The sequence below is a fragment of the Triturus cristatus genome, chromosome 11 (assembly GCF_964204655.1).
Source record: "Triturus cristatus chromosome 11, aTriCri1.1, whole genome shotgun sequence".
Lineage (NCBI taxonomy): Eukaryota > Metazoa > Chordata > Amphibia > Caudata > Salamandridae > Triturus > Triturus cristatus.
The window spans coordinates 936,641,129-936,655,699 of NC_140594.1; the positions used below are offsets into that span (position 1 = coordinate 936,641,129).

Genomic DNA, 14,571 nt, shown 5'->3' on the forward strand with positions numbered 1-14,571 from the left:
GTTTACGCTTTCTAAAAATCAAGATTTTTTTTGTATTGCTTATAGAAAATGTGCTAACAGTGGACTTTTCCATCTGCAAATTATACTGAATGACCAGAGGTGGCAGTGTTTCACAACCGAGTTTCTCTGAATTGCCGAGACTGAAGAAACAAAAAAAAGGAAGTCTTCCGGCATACGGCATCATTTTACCAATATGCAAGGCAAGTAAAACTCACAATAATTCCTTTATGCATTAAAAAGACGCTCACAGCATCAGCATGTCCTCACTACCTTATAGTGGGAGACTGTGCCTGAACATAATTTCTGTCAAGATGAGAGTAATATGGATCACATTGTGTTGGTCATGATAGTTCATAAAAGCTTGGCTGCCTCCAACGCTACTAAAGCCTGCTTTATATCCTGGAACTAGCAATGTTGCAGAGAAGTATGTGAGGTTAAAAACTAAAATTGAGATTTGAATTTCTAATGAGCTGTTGATTTTCACAATAAAAGACTCCATAGTATTGATCTGTTTACGCTTTCTAATCATCAAGATTTTTTTGTATTGCTTATAGAAAATGTGCTAACAGTGGACTTTTCCATCTACAGATTATACTGAATGACCAGAGGTGGCAGTGTTTCACAACCGAGTTTCTCTGAATTGCCGAGACTGAAGAAAAAAACAAAAAAGGAAGTCTTCCGGCATACGGCATCATTTTACCAATATGCAAGGCACGTAAAACTCACAATAATTCCTTTATGCATTAAAAAGACGCTCACAGCATCAGCATGTCCTCACTACCTTACAGTGGGAGACTGTGCCTGAACATAATTTCTATCAAGATGAGAGTAATATGGATCACATTGTGTTGGTCATGATAGTTCATAAAAGTCTGGCTGCCTCCAACGCTACTAAAGCCTGCTTTATATCCTGGAACTAGCAATGTTGCAGAGAAGTATGTGAGGTTAAAAACTAAAATTGAGATTTGATTTTCTAATGAGCTGTTGATTTTCACAATAAAAGACTCCATAGTATTGATCTGTTTACGCTTTCTAAAAATCAAGATTTTTTTTGTATTGCTTATAGAAAATGTGCTAACAGTGGACTTTTCCATCTGCAAATTATACTGAATGACCAGAGGTGGCAGTGTTTCACAACCGAGTTTCTCTGAATTGCCGAGACTGAAGAAACAAAAAAAAGGAAGTCTTCCGGCATACGGCATCATTTTACCAATATGCAAGGCAAGTAAAACTCACAATAATTCCTTTATGCATTAAAAAGACGCTCACAGCATCAGCATGTCCTCACTACCTTATAGTGGGAGACTGTGCCTGAACATAATTTCTGTCAAGATGAGAGTAATATGGATCACATTGTGTTGGTCATGATAGTTCATAAAAGCCTGGCTGCCTCCAACGCTACTAAAGCCTGCTTTATATCCTGGAACTAGCAATGTTGCAGAGAAGTATGTGAGGTTAAAAACTAAAATTGAGATTTGAATTTCTAATGAGCTGTTGATTTTCACAATAAAAGACTCCATAGTATTGATCTGTTTACGCTTTCTAATCATCAAGATTTTTTTTGTATTGCTTATAGAAAATGTGCTAACAGTGGACTTTTCCATCTGCAGATTATACTGAATGACCAGAGGTGGCAGTGTTTCACAACCTAGTTTCTCTGAATTGCCGAGACTGAAGAAAAAAAAAAGGAAGTCTTCCGGCATACGGGATCATTTTACCAATTTATAAGGCAAGTAAAACTCACAATAATTCCTTTATGCATTAAAAAGACGCTCACAGCATCAGCATGTCCTCACTACCTTACAGTGGGAGACTGTGCCTGAACATAATTTCTGTCAAGATGAAAGTAATATGGATCACATTGTGTTGGTCATGATAGTTCATAAAAGCCTGGCTGCCTCCAACGCTACTAAAGCCTGCTTTATATCCTGGAGCTAGCAATGTTGCAGAGAAGTATGTGAGGTTAAAAACTAAAATTGAGATTTGATTTTCTAATGAGCTGTTGATTTTCACAATAAAAGACTCCATAGTATTGATCTGTTTACGCTTTCTAAAAATCAAGATTTTTTTTGTATTGCTTATAGAAAATGTGCTAACAGTGGACTTTTCCATCTGCAGATTATACTGAATGACCAGAGGTGGCAGTGTTTCACAACCTAGTTTCTCTGAATTGCCGAGACTGAAGAAAAAAAAAAGGAAGTCTTCCGGCATACGGGATCATTTTACCAATTTATAAGGCAAGTAAAACTCACAATAATTCCTTTATGCATTAAAAAGACGCTCACAGCATCAGCATGTCCTCACTACCTTATAGTGGGAGACTGTGCCTGAACATAATTTCTGTCAAGATGAGAGTAATATGGATCACATTGTGTTGGTCATGATAGTTCATAAAAGCCTGGCTGCCTCCAACGCTACTAAAGCCTGCTTTATATCCTGGAACTAGCAATGTTGCAGAGAAGTATGTGAGGTTAAAAACTAAAATTGAGATTTGAATTTCTAATGAGCTGTTGATTTTCACAATAAAAGACTCCATAGTATTGATCTGTTTACGCTTTCTAATCATCAAGATTTTTTTTGTATTGCTTATAGAAAATGTGCTAACAGTGGACTTTTCCATCTGCAGATTATACTGAATGACCAGAGGTGGCAGTGTTTCACAACCTAGTTTCTCTGAATTGCCGAGACTGAAGAAAAAAAAAAGGAAGTCTTCCGGCATACGGGATCATTTTACCAATTTATAAGGCAAGTAAAACTCACAATAATTCCTTTATGCATTAAAAAGACGCTCACAGCATCAGCATGTCCTCACTACCTTACAGTGGGAGACTGTGCCTGAACATAATTTCTGTCAAGATGAAAGTAATATGGATCACATTGTGTTGGTCATGATAGCTCATAAAAGCCTGGCTGCCTCCAATGCTACTAAAGCCTGCTTTATATCCTGGAGCTAGCAATGTTGCAGAGAAGTATGTGAGGTTAAAAACTAAAATTGAGATTTGATTTTCTAATGAGCTGTTGATTTTCACAATAAAAGACTCCATAGTATTGATCTGTTTACGCTTTCTAATCATCAAGATTTTTTTTGTATTGCTTATAGAAAATGTGCTAACAGTGGACTTTTCCATCTGCAGATTATACTGAATGACCAGAGGTGGCAGTGTTTCACAACCTAGTTTCTCTGAATTGCCGAGACTGAAGAAAAAAAAAAGGAAGTCTTCCGGCATACGGGATCATTTTACCAATTTATAAGGCAAGTAAAACTCACAATAATTCCTTTATGCATTAAAAAGACGCTCACAGCATCAGCATGTCCTCACTACCTTACAGTGGGAGACTGTGCCTGAACATAATTTCTGTCAAGATGAAAGTAATATGGATCACATTGTGTTGGTCATGATAGCTCATAAAAGCCTGGCTGCCTCCAATGCTACTAAAGCCTGCTTTATATCCTGGAGCTAGCAATGTTGCAGAGAAGTATGTGAGGTTAAAAACTAAAATTGAGATTTGATTTTCTAATGAGCTGTTGATTTTCACAATAAAAGACTCCATAGTATTGATCTGTTTACGCTTTCTAAAAATCAAGATTTTTTTTGTATTGCTTATAGAAAATGTGCTAACAGTGGACTTTTCCATCTGCAGATTATACTGAATGACCAGAGGTGGCAGTGTTTCACAACCTAGTTTCTCTGAATTGCCGAGACTGAAGAAAAAAAAAAGGAAGTCTTCCGGCATACGGGATCATTTTACCAATTTATAAGGCAAGTAAAACTCACAATAATTCCTTTATGCATTAAAAAGACGCTCACAGCATCAGCATGTCCTCACTACCTTATAGTGGGAGACTGTGCCTGAACATAATTTCTGTCAAGATGAGAGTAATATGGATCACATTGTGTTGGTCATGATAGTTCATAAAAGCCTGGCTGCCTCCAACGCTACTAAAGCCTGCTTTATATCCTGGAACTAGCAATGTTGCAGAGAAGTATGTGAGGTTAAAAACTAAAATTGAGATTTGAATTTCTAATGAGCTGTTGATTTTCACAATAAAAGACTCCATAGTATTGATCTGTTTACGCTTTCTAATCATCAAGATTTTTTTTGTATTGCTTATAGAAAATGTGCTAACAGTGGACTTTTCCATCTGCAGATTATACTGAATGACCAGAGGTGGCAGTGTTTCACAACCTAGTTTCTCTGAATTGCCGAGACTGAAGAAAAAAAAAAGGAAGTCTTCCGGCATACGGGATCATTTTACCAATTTATAAGGCAAGTAAAACTCACAATAATTCCTTTATGCATTAAAAAGACGCTCACAGCATCAGCATGTCCTCACTACCTTACAGTGGGAGACTGTGCCTGAACATAATTTCTGTCAAGATGAAAGTAATATGGATCACATTGTGTTGGTCATGATAGTTCATAAAAGCCTGGCTGCCTCCAACGCTACTAAAGCCTGCTTTATATCCTGGAGCTAGCAATGTTGCAGAGAAGTATGTGAGGTTAAAAACTAAAATTGAGATTTGATTTTCTAATGAGCTGTTGATTTTCACAATAAAAGACTCCATAGTATTGATCTGTTTACGCTTTCTAAAAATCAAGATTTTTTTTGTATTGCTTATAGAAAATGTGCTAACAGTGGACTTTTCCATCTGCAGATTATACTGAATGACCAGAGGTGGCAGTGTTTCACAACCTAGTTTCTCTGAATTGCCGAGACTGAAGAAAAAAAAAAGGAAGTCTTCCGGCATACGGGATCATTTTACCAATTTATAAGGCAAGTAAAACTCACAATAATTCCTTTATGCATTAAAAAGACGCTCACAGCATCAGCATGTCCTCACTACCTTATAGTGGGAGACTGTGCCTGAACATAATTTCTGTCAAGATGAGAGTAATATGGATCACATTGTGTTGGTCATGATAGTTCATAAAAGCCTGGCTGCCTCCAACGCTACTAAAGCCTGCTTTATATCCTGGAACTAGCAATGTTGCAGAGAAGTATGTGAGGTTAAAAACTAAAATTGAGATTTGAATTTCTAATGAGCTGTTGATTTTCACAATAAAAGACTCCATAGTATTGATCTGTTTACGCTTTCTAATCATCAAGATTTTTTTTGTATTGCTTATAGAAAATGTGCTAACAGTGGACTTTTCCATCTGCAGATTATACTGAATGACCAGAGGTGGCAGTGTTTCACAACCTAGTTTCTCTGAATTGCCGAGACTGAAGAAAAAAAAAAGGAAGTCTTCCGGCATACGGGATCATTTTACCAATTTATAAGGCAAGTAAAACTCACAATAATTCCTTTATGCATTAAAAAGACGCTCACAGCATCAGCATGTCCTCACTACCTTACAGTGGGAGACTGTGCCTGAACATAATTTCTGTCAAGATGAAAGTAATATGGATCACATTGTGTTGGTCATGATAGCTCATAAAAGCCTGGCTGCCTCCAATGCTACTAAAGCCTGCTTTATATCCTGGAGCTAGCAATGTTGCAGAGAAGTATGTGAGGTTAAAAACTAAAATTGAGATTTGATTTTCTAATGAGCTGTTGATTTTCACAATAAAAGACTCCATAGTATTGATCTGTTTACGCTTTCTAAAAATCAAGATTTTTTTTGTATTGCTTATAGAAAATGTGCTAACAGTGGACTTTTCCATCTGCAGATTATACTGAATGACCAGAGGTGGCAGTGTTTCACAACCTAGTTTCTCTGAATTGCCGAGACTGAAGAAAAAAAAAAGGAAGTCTTCCGGCATACGGGATCATTTTACCAATTTATAAGGCAAGTAAAACTCACAATAATTCCTTTATGCATTAAAAAGACGCTCACAGCATCAGCATGTCCTCACTACCTTATAGTGGGAGACTGTGCCTGAACATAATTTCTGTCAAGATGAGAGTAATATGGATCACATTGTGTTGGTCATGATAGTTCATAAAAGCCTGGCTGCCTCCAACGCTACTAAAGCCTGCTTTATATCCTGGAACTAGCAATGTTGCAGAGAAGTATGTGAGGTTAAAAACTAAAATTGAGATTTGAATTTCTAATGAGCTGTTGATTTTCACAATAAAAGACTCCATAGTATTGATCTGTTTACGCTTTCTAATCATCAAGATTTTTTTTGTATTGCTTATAGAAAATGTGCTAACAGTGGACTTTTCCATCTGCAGATTATACTGAATGACCAGAGGTGGCAGTGTTTCACAACCTAGTTTCTCTGAATTGCCGAGACTGAAGAAAAAAAAAAGGAAGTCTTCCGGCATACGGGATCATTTTACCAATTTATAAGGCAAGTAAAACTCACAATAATTCCTTTATGCATTAAAAAGACGCTCACAGCATCAGCATGTCCTCACTACCTTACAGTGGGAGACTGTGCCTGAACATAATTTCTGTCAAGATGAAAGTAATATGGATCACATTGTGTTGGTCATGATAGCTCATAAAAGCCTGGCTGCCTCCAATGCTACTAAAGCCTGCTTTATATCCTGGAGCTAGCAATGTTGCAGAGAAGTATGTGAGGTTAAAAACTAAAATTGAGATTTGATTTTCTAATGAGCTGTTGATTTTCACAATAAAAGACTCCATAGTATTGATCTGTTTACGCTTTCTAATCATCAAGATTTTTTTTGTATTGCTTATAGAAAATGTGCTAACAGTGGACTTTTCCATCTGCAGATTATACTGAATGACCAGAGGTGGCAGTGTTTCACAACCTAGTTTCTCTGAATTGCCGAGACTGAAGAAAAAAAAAAGGAAGTCTTCCGGCATACGGGATCATTTTACCAATTTATAAGGCAAGTAAAACTCACAATAATTCCTTTATGCATTAAAAAGACGCTCACAGCATCAGCATGTCCTCACTACCTTACAGTGGGAGACTGTGCCTGAACATAATTTCTGTCAAGATGAAAGTAATATGGATCACATTGTGTTGGTCATGATAGCTCATAAAAGCCTGGCTGCCTCCAATGCTACTAAAGCCTGCTTTATATCCTGGAGCTAGCAATGTTGCAGAGAAGTATGTGAGGTTAAAAACTAAAATTGAGATTTGATTTTCTAATGAGCTGTTGATTTTCACAATAAAAGACTCCATAGTATTGATCTGTTTACGCTTTCTAAAAATCAAGATTTTTTTTGTATTGCTTATAGAAAATGTGCTAACAGTGGACTTTTCCATCTGCAGATTATACTGAATGACCAGAGGTGGCAGTGTTTCACAACCTAGTTTCTCTGAATTGCCGAGACTGAAGAAAAAAAAAAGGAAGTCTTCCGGCATACGGGATCATTTTACCAATTTATAAGGCAAGTAAAACTCACAATAATTCCTTTATGCATTAAAAAGACGCTCACAGCATCAGCATGTCCTCACTACCTTATAGTGGGAGACTGTGCCTGAACATAATTTCTGTCAAGATGAGAGTAATATGGATCACATTGTGTTGGTCATGATAGTTCATAAAAGCCTGGCTGCCTCCAACGCTACTAAAGCCTGCTTTATATCCTGGAACTAGCAATGTTGCAGAGAAGTATGTGAGGTTAAAAACTAAAATTGAGATTTGAATTTCTAATGAGCTGTTGATTTTCACAATAAAAGACTCCATAGTATTGATCTGTTTACGCTTTCTAATCATCAAGATTTTTTTTGTATTGCTTATAGAAAATGTGCTAACAGTGGACTTTTCCATCTGCAGATTATACTGAATGACCAGAGGTGGCAGTGTTTCACAACCTAGTTTCTCTGAATTGCCGAGACTGAAGAAAAAAAAAAGGAAGTCTTCCGGCATACGGGATCATTTTACCAATTTATAAGGCAAGTAAAACTCACAATAATTCCTTTATGCATTAAAAAGACGCTCACAGCATCAGCATGTCCTCACTACCTTACAGTGGGAGACTGTGCCTGAACATAATTTCTGTCAAGATGAAAGTAATATGGATCACATTGTGTTGGTCATGATAGCTCATAAAAGCCTGGCTGCCTCCAATGCTACTAAAGCCTGCTTTATATCCTGGAGCTAGCAATGTTGCAGAGAAGTATGTGAGGTTAAAAACTAAAATTGAGATTTGATTTTCTAATGAGCTGTTGATTTTCACAATAAAAGACTCCATAGTATTGATCTGTTTACGCTTTCTAAAAATCAAGATTTTTTTTGTATTGCTTATAGAAAATGTGCTAACAGTGGACTTTTCCATCTGCAGATTATACTGAATGACCAGAGGTGGCAGTGTTTCACAACCTAGTTTCTCTGAATTGCCGAGACTGAAGAAAAAAAAAAGGAAGTCTTCCGGCATACGGGATCATTTTACCAATTTATAAGGCAAGTAAAACTCACAATAATTCCTTTATGCATTAAAAAGACGCTCACAGCATCAGCATGTCCTCACTACCTTATAGTGGGAGACTGTGCCTGAACATAATTTCTGTCAAGATGAGAGTAATATGGATCACATTGTGTTGGTCATGATAGTTCATAAAAGCCTGGCTGCCTCCAACGCTACTAAAGCCTGCTTTATATCCTGGAACTAGCAATGTTGCAGAGAAGTATGTGAGGTTAAAAACTAAAATTGAGATTTGAATTTCTAATGAGCTGTTGATTTTCACAATAAAAGACTCCATAGTATTGATCTGTTTACGCTTTCTAATCATCAAGATTTTTTTTGTATTGCTTATAGAAAATGTGCTAACAGTGGACTTTTCCATCTGCAGATTATACTGAATGACCAGAGGTGGCAGTGTTTCACAACCTAGTTTCTCTGAATTGCCGAGACTGAAGAAAAAAAAAAGGAAGTCTTCCGGCATACGGGATCATTTTACCAATTTATAAGGCAAGTAAAACTCACAATAATTCCTTTATGCATTAAAAAGACGCTCACAGCATCAGCATGTCCTCACTACCTTACAGTGGGAGACTGAGCCTGAACATAATTTCTGTCAAGATGAAAGTAATATGGATCACATTGTGTTGGTCATGATAGCTCATAAAAGCCTGGCTGCCTCCAATGCTACTAAAGCCTGCTTTATATCCTGGAGCTAGCAATGTTGCAGAGAAGTATGTGAGGTTAAAAACTAAAATTGAGATTTGATTTTCTAATGAGCTGTTGATTTTCACAATAAAAGACTCCATAGTATTGATCTGTTTACGCTTTCTAAAAATCAAGATTTTTTTTGTATTGCTTATAGAAAATGTGCTAACAGTGGACTTTTCCATCTGCAGATTATACTGAATGACCAGAGGTGGCAGTGTTTCACAACCTAGTTTCTCTGAATTGCCGAGACTGAAGAAAAAAAAAAGGAAGTCTTCCGGCATACGGGATCATTTTACCAATTTATAAGGCAAGTAAAACTCACAATAATTCCTTTATGCATTAAAAAGACGCTCACAGCATCAGCATGTCCTCACTACCTTATAGTGGGAGACTGTGCCTGAACATAATTTCTGTCAAGATGAGAGTAATATGGATCACATTGTGTTGGTCATGATAGTTCATAAAAGCCTGGCTGCCTCCAACGCTACTAAAGCCTGCTTTATATCCTGGAACTAGCAATGTTGCAGAGAAGTATGTGAGGTTAAAAACTAAAATTGAGATTTGAATTTCTAATGAGCTGTTGATTTTCACAATAAAAGACTCCATAGTATTGATCTGTTTACGCTTTCTAAAAATCAAGATTTTTTTTGTATTGCTTATAGAAAATGTGCTAACAGTGGACTTTTCCATCTGCAAATTATACTGAATGACCAGAGGTGGCAGTGTTTCACAACCGAGTTTCTCTGAATTGACGAGACTGAAGAAAAAAAAAAAGGAAGTCTTCCGGCATACGGCATCATTTTACCAATATGCAAGGCAAGTAAAACTCACAATAATTCCTTTATGCATTAAAAAGACGCTCACAGCATCAGCATGTCCTCACTACCTTACAGTGGGAGACTGTGCCTGAACATAATTTCTGTCAAGATGAAAGTAATATGGATCACATTGTGTTGGTCATGATAGCTCATAAAAGCCTGGCTGCCTCCAATGCTACTAAAGCCTGCTTTATATCCTGGAGCTAGCAATGTTGCAGAGAAGTATGTGAGGTTAAAAACTAAAATTGAGATTTGATTTTCTAATGAGCTGTTGATTTTCACAATAAAAGACTCCATAGTATTGATCTGTTTACGCTTTCTAATCATCAAGATTTTTTTTGTATTGCTTATAGAAAATGTGCTAACAGTGGACTTTTCCATCTGCAGATTATACTGAATGACCAGAGGTGGCAGTGTTTCACAACCTAGTTTCTCTGAATTGCCGAGACTGAAGAAAAAAAAAAGGAAGTCTTCCGGCATACGGGATCATTTTACCAATTTATAAGGCAAGTAAAACTCACAATAATTCCTTTATGCATTAAAAAGACGCTCACAGCATCAGCATGTCCTCACTACCTTACAGTGGGAGACTGTGCCTGAACATAATTTCTGTCAAGATGAAAGTAATATGGATCACATTGTGTTGGTCATGATAGCTCATAAAAGCCTGGCTGCCTCCAATGCTACTAAAGCCTGCTTTATATCCTGGAGCTAGCAATGTTGCAGAGAAGTATGTGAGGTTAAAAACTAAAATTGAGATTTGATTTTCTAATGAGCTGTTGATTTTCACAATAAAAGACTCCATAGTATTGATCTGTTTACGCTTTCTAAAAATCAAGATTTTTTTTGTATTGCTTATAGAAAATGTGCTAACAGTGGACTTTTCCATCTGCAGATTATACTGAATGACCAGAGGTGGCAGTGTTTCACAACCTAGTTTCTCTGAATTGCCGAGACTGAAGAAAAAAAAAAGGAAGTCTTCCGGCATACGGGATCATTTTACCAATTTATAAGGCAAGTAAAACTCACAATAATTCCTTTATGCATTAAAAAGACGCTCACAGCATCAGCATGTCCTCACTACCTTATAGTGGGAGACTGTGCCTGAACATAATTTCTGTCAAGATGAGAGTAATATGGATCACATTGTGTTGGTCATGATAGTTCATAAAAGCCTGGCTGCCTCCAACGCTACTAAAGCCTGCTTTATATCCTGGAACTAGCAATGTTGCAGAGAAGTATGTGAGGTTAAAAACTAAAATTGAGATTTGAATTTCTAATGAGCTGTTGATTTTCACAATAAAAGACTCCATAGTATTGATCTGTTTACGCTTTCTAATCATCAAGATTTTTTTTGTATTGCTTATAGAAAATGTGCTAACAGTGGACTTTTCCATCTGCAGATTATACTGAATGACCAGAGGTGGCAGTGTTTCACAACCTAGTTTCTCTGAATTGCCGAGACTGAAGAAAAAAAAAAGGAAGTCTTCCGGCATACGGGATCATTTTACCAATTTATAAGGCAAGTAAAACTCACAATAATTCCTTTATGCATTAAAAAGACGCTCACAGCATCAGCATGTCCTCACTACCTTACAGTGGGAGACTGTGCCTGAACATAATTTCTGTCAAGATGAAAGTAATATGGATCACATTGTGTTGGTCATGATAGCTCATAAAAGCCTGGCTGCCTCCAATGCTACTAAAGCCTGCTTTATATCCTGGAGCTAGCAATGTTGCAGAGAAGTATGTGAGGTTAAAAACTAAAATTGAGATTTGATTTTCTAATGAGCTGTTGATTTTCACAATAAAAGACTCCATAGTATTGATCTGTTTACGCTTTCTAAAAATCAAGATTTTTTTTGTATTGCTTATAGAAAATGTGCTAACAGTGGACTTTTCCATCTGCAGATTATACTGAATGACCAGAGGTGGCAGTGTTTCACAACCTAGTTTCTCTGAATTGCCGAGACTGAAGAAAAAAAAAAGGAAGTCTTCCGGCATACGGGATCATTTTACCAATTTATAAGGCAAGTAAAACTCACAATAATTCCTTTATGCATTAAAAAGACGCTCACAGCATCAGCATGTCCTCACTACCTTATAGTGGGAGACTGTGCCTGAACATAATTTCTGTCAAGATGAGAGTAATATGGATCACATTGTGTTGGTCATGATAGTTCATAAAAGCCTGGCTGCCTCCAACGCTACTAAAGCCTGCTTTATATCCTGGAACTAGCAATGTTGCAGAGAAGTATGTGAGGTTAAAAACTAAAATTGAGATTTGAATTTCTAATGAGCTGTTGATTTTCACAATAAAAGACTCCATAGTATTGATCTGTTTACGCTTTCTAATCATCAAGATTTTTTTTGTATTGCTTATAGAAAATGTGCTAACAGTGGACTTTTCCATCTGCAGATTATACTGAATGACCAGAGGTGGCAGTGTTTCACAACCTAGTTTCTCTGAATTGCCGAGACTGAAGAAAAAAAAAAGGAAGTCTTCCGGCATACGGGATCATTTTACCAATTTATAAGGCAAGTAAAACTCACAATAATTCCTTTATGCATTAAAAAGACGCTCACAGCATCAGCATGTCCTCACTACCTTACAGTGGGAGACTGAGCCTGAACATAATTTCTGTCAAGATGAAAGTAATATGGATCACATTGTGTTGGTCATGATAGCTCATAAAAGCCTGGCTGCCTCCAATGCTACTAAAGCCTGCTTTATATCCTGGAGCTAGCAATGTTGCAGAGAAGTATGTGAGGTTAAAAACTAAAATTGAGATTTGATTTTCTAATGAGCTGTTGATTTTCACAATAAAAGACTCCATAGTATTGATCTGTTTACGCTTTCTAAAAATCAAGATTTTTTTTGTATTGCTTATAGAAAATGTGCTAACAGTGGACTTTTCCATCTGCAGATTATACTGAATGACCAGAGGTGGCAGTGTTTCACAACCTAGTTTCTCTGAATTGCCGAGACTGAAGAAAAAAAAAAGGAAGTCTTCCGGCATACGGGATCATTTTACCAATTTATAAGGCAAGTAAAACTCACAATAATTCCTTTATGCATTAAAAAGACGCTCACAGCATCAGCATGTCCTCACTACCTTATAGTGGGAGACTGTGCCTGAACATAATTTCTGTCAAGATGAGAGTAATATGGATCACATTGTGTTGGTCATGATAGTTCATAAAAGCCTGGCTGCCTCCAACGCTACTAAAGCCTGCTTTATATCCTGGAACTAGCAATGTTGCAGAGAAGTATGTGAGGTTAAAAACTAAAATTGAGATTTGAATTTCTAATGAGCTGTTGATTTTCACAATAAAAGACTCCATAGTATTGATCTGTTTACGCTTTCTAAAAATCAAGATTTTTTTTGTATTGCTTATAGAAAATGTGCTAACAGTGGACTTTTCCATCTGCAGATTATACTGAATGACCAGAGGTGGCAGTGTTTCACAACCGAGTTTCTCTGAATTGCCGAGACTGAAGAACAAAAAAGGAAGTCTTCCGGCATACGCCATCATTTTACCAATATGCAAGGCAAGTAAAACTCACAATAATTCCTTTATGCATTAAAAAGACGCTCACAGCATCAGCATGTCCTCACTACCTTATAGTGGGAGACTGTGCCTGAACATAATTTCTGTCAAGATGAGAGTAATATGGATCACATTGTGTTGGTCATGATAGTTCATAAAAGCCTGGCTGCCTCCAACGCTACTAAAGCCTGCTTTATATCCTGGAACTAGCAATGTTGCAGAGAAGTATGTGAGGTTAAAAACTAAAATTGAGATTTGATTTTCTAATGAGCTGTTGATTTTCACAATAAAAGACTCCATAGTATTGATCTGTTTACGCTTTCTAAAAATCAAGATTTTTTTTGTATTGCTTATAGAAAATGTGCTAACAGTGGACTTTTCCATCTGCAAATTATACTGAATGACCAGAGGTGGCAGTGTTTCACAACCGAGTTTCTCTGAATTGCCGAGACTGAAGAAACAAAAAAAAGGAAGTCTTCCGGCATACGGCATCATTTTACCAATATGCAAGGCAAGTAAAACTCACAATAATTCCTTTATGCATTAAAAAGACGCTCACAGCATCAGCATGTCCTCACTACCTTATAGTGGGAGACTGTGCCTGAACATAATTTCTGTCAAGATGAGAGTAATATGGATCACATTGTGTTGGTCATGATAGTTCATAAAAGCTTGGCTGCCTCCAACGCTACTAAAGCCTGCTTTATATCCTGGAACTAGCAATGTTGCAGAGAAGTATGTGAGGTTAAAAACTAAAATTGAGATTTGAATTTCTAATGAGCTGTTGATTTTCACAATAAAAGACTCCATAGTATTGATCTGTTTACGCTTTCTAATCATCAAGATTTTTTTGTATTGCTTATAGAAAATGTGCTAACAGTGGACTTTTCCATCTACAGATTATACTGAATGACCAGAGGTGGCAGTGTTTCACAACCGAGTTTCTCTGAATTGCCGAGACTGAAGAAAAAAACAAAAAAGGAAGTCTTCCGGCATACGGCATCATTTTACCAATATGCAAGGCACGTAAAACTCACAATAATTCCTTTATGCATTAAAAAGACGCTCACAGCATCAGCATGTCCTCACTACCTTACAGTGGGAGACTGTGCCTGAACATAATTTCTATCAAGATGAGAGTAATATGGATCACATTGTG

General features: G+C 36.9%; 2 long non-coding RNA genes across 2 annotated transcripts in view; both read left to right on the forward strand.

Moving 5' to 3' along the window:
• Nucleotides 1–12,343, forward strand: part of LOC146785670 (uncharacterized) — a 32,629-nt gene extending 20,286 nt beyond the window's left edge. Inside the window, exons 41-65 of the long non-coding RNA XR_014970745.1 lie at nucleotides 46–200; nucleotides 589–711; nucleotides 1,067–1,221; nucleotides 1,611–1,729; nucleotides 2,119–2,237; nucleotides 2,627–2,745; nucleotides 3,135–3,253; nucleotides 3,643–3,761; nucleotides 4,151–4,269; nucleotides 4,659–4,777; nucleotides 5,167–5,285; nucleotides 5,675–5,793; nucleotides 6,183–6,301; nucleotides 6,691–6,809; nucleotides 7,199–7,317; nucleotides 7,707–7,825; nucleotides 8,215–8,333; nucleotides 8,723–8,841; nucleotides 9,231–9,349; nucleotides 9,705–9,858; nucleotides 10,248–10,366; nucleotides 10,756–10,874; nucleotides 11,264–11,382; nucleotides 11,772–11,890; nucleotides 12,280–12,343. This is a non-coding gene — a long non-coding RNA (uncharacterized LOC146785670). The remainder of the gene's footprint in view (nucleotides 1–45; nucleotides 201–588; nucleotides 712–1,066; nucleotides 1,222–1,610; nucleotides 1,730–2,118; nucleotides 2,238–2,626; nucleotides 2,746–3,134; nucleotides 3,254–3,642; nucleotides 3,762–4,150; nucleotides 4,270–4,658; nucleotides 4,778–5,166; nucleotides 5,286–5,674; nucleotides 5,794–6,182; nucleotides 6,302–6,690; nucleotides 6,810–7,198; nucleotides 7,318–7,706; nucleotides 7,826–8,214; nucleotides 8,334–8,722; nucleotides 8,842–9,230; nucleotides 9,350–9,704; nucleotides 9,859–10,247; nucleotides 10,367–10,755; nucleotides 10,875–11,263; nucleotides 11,383–11,771; nucleotides 11,891–12,279) is intronic.
• A 1,425-nt stretch (nucleotides 12,344–13,768) lies between these two features.
• Nucleotides 13,769–14,571, forward strand: part of LOC146785671 (uncharacterized) — a 34,242-nt gene continuing 33,439 nt past the window's right edge. Inside the window, exons 1-2 of the long non-coding RNA XR_014970746.1 lie at nucleotides 13,769–13,923; nucleotides 14,312–14,434. This is a non-coding gene — a long non-coding RNA (uncharacterized LOC146785671). The remainder of the gene's footprint in view (nucleotides 13,924–14,311; nucleotides 14,435–14,571) is intronic.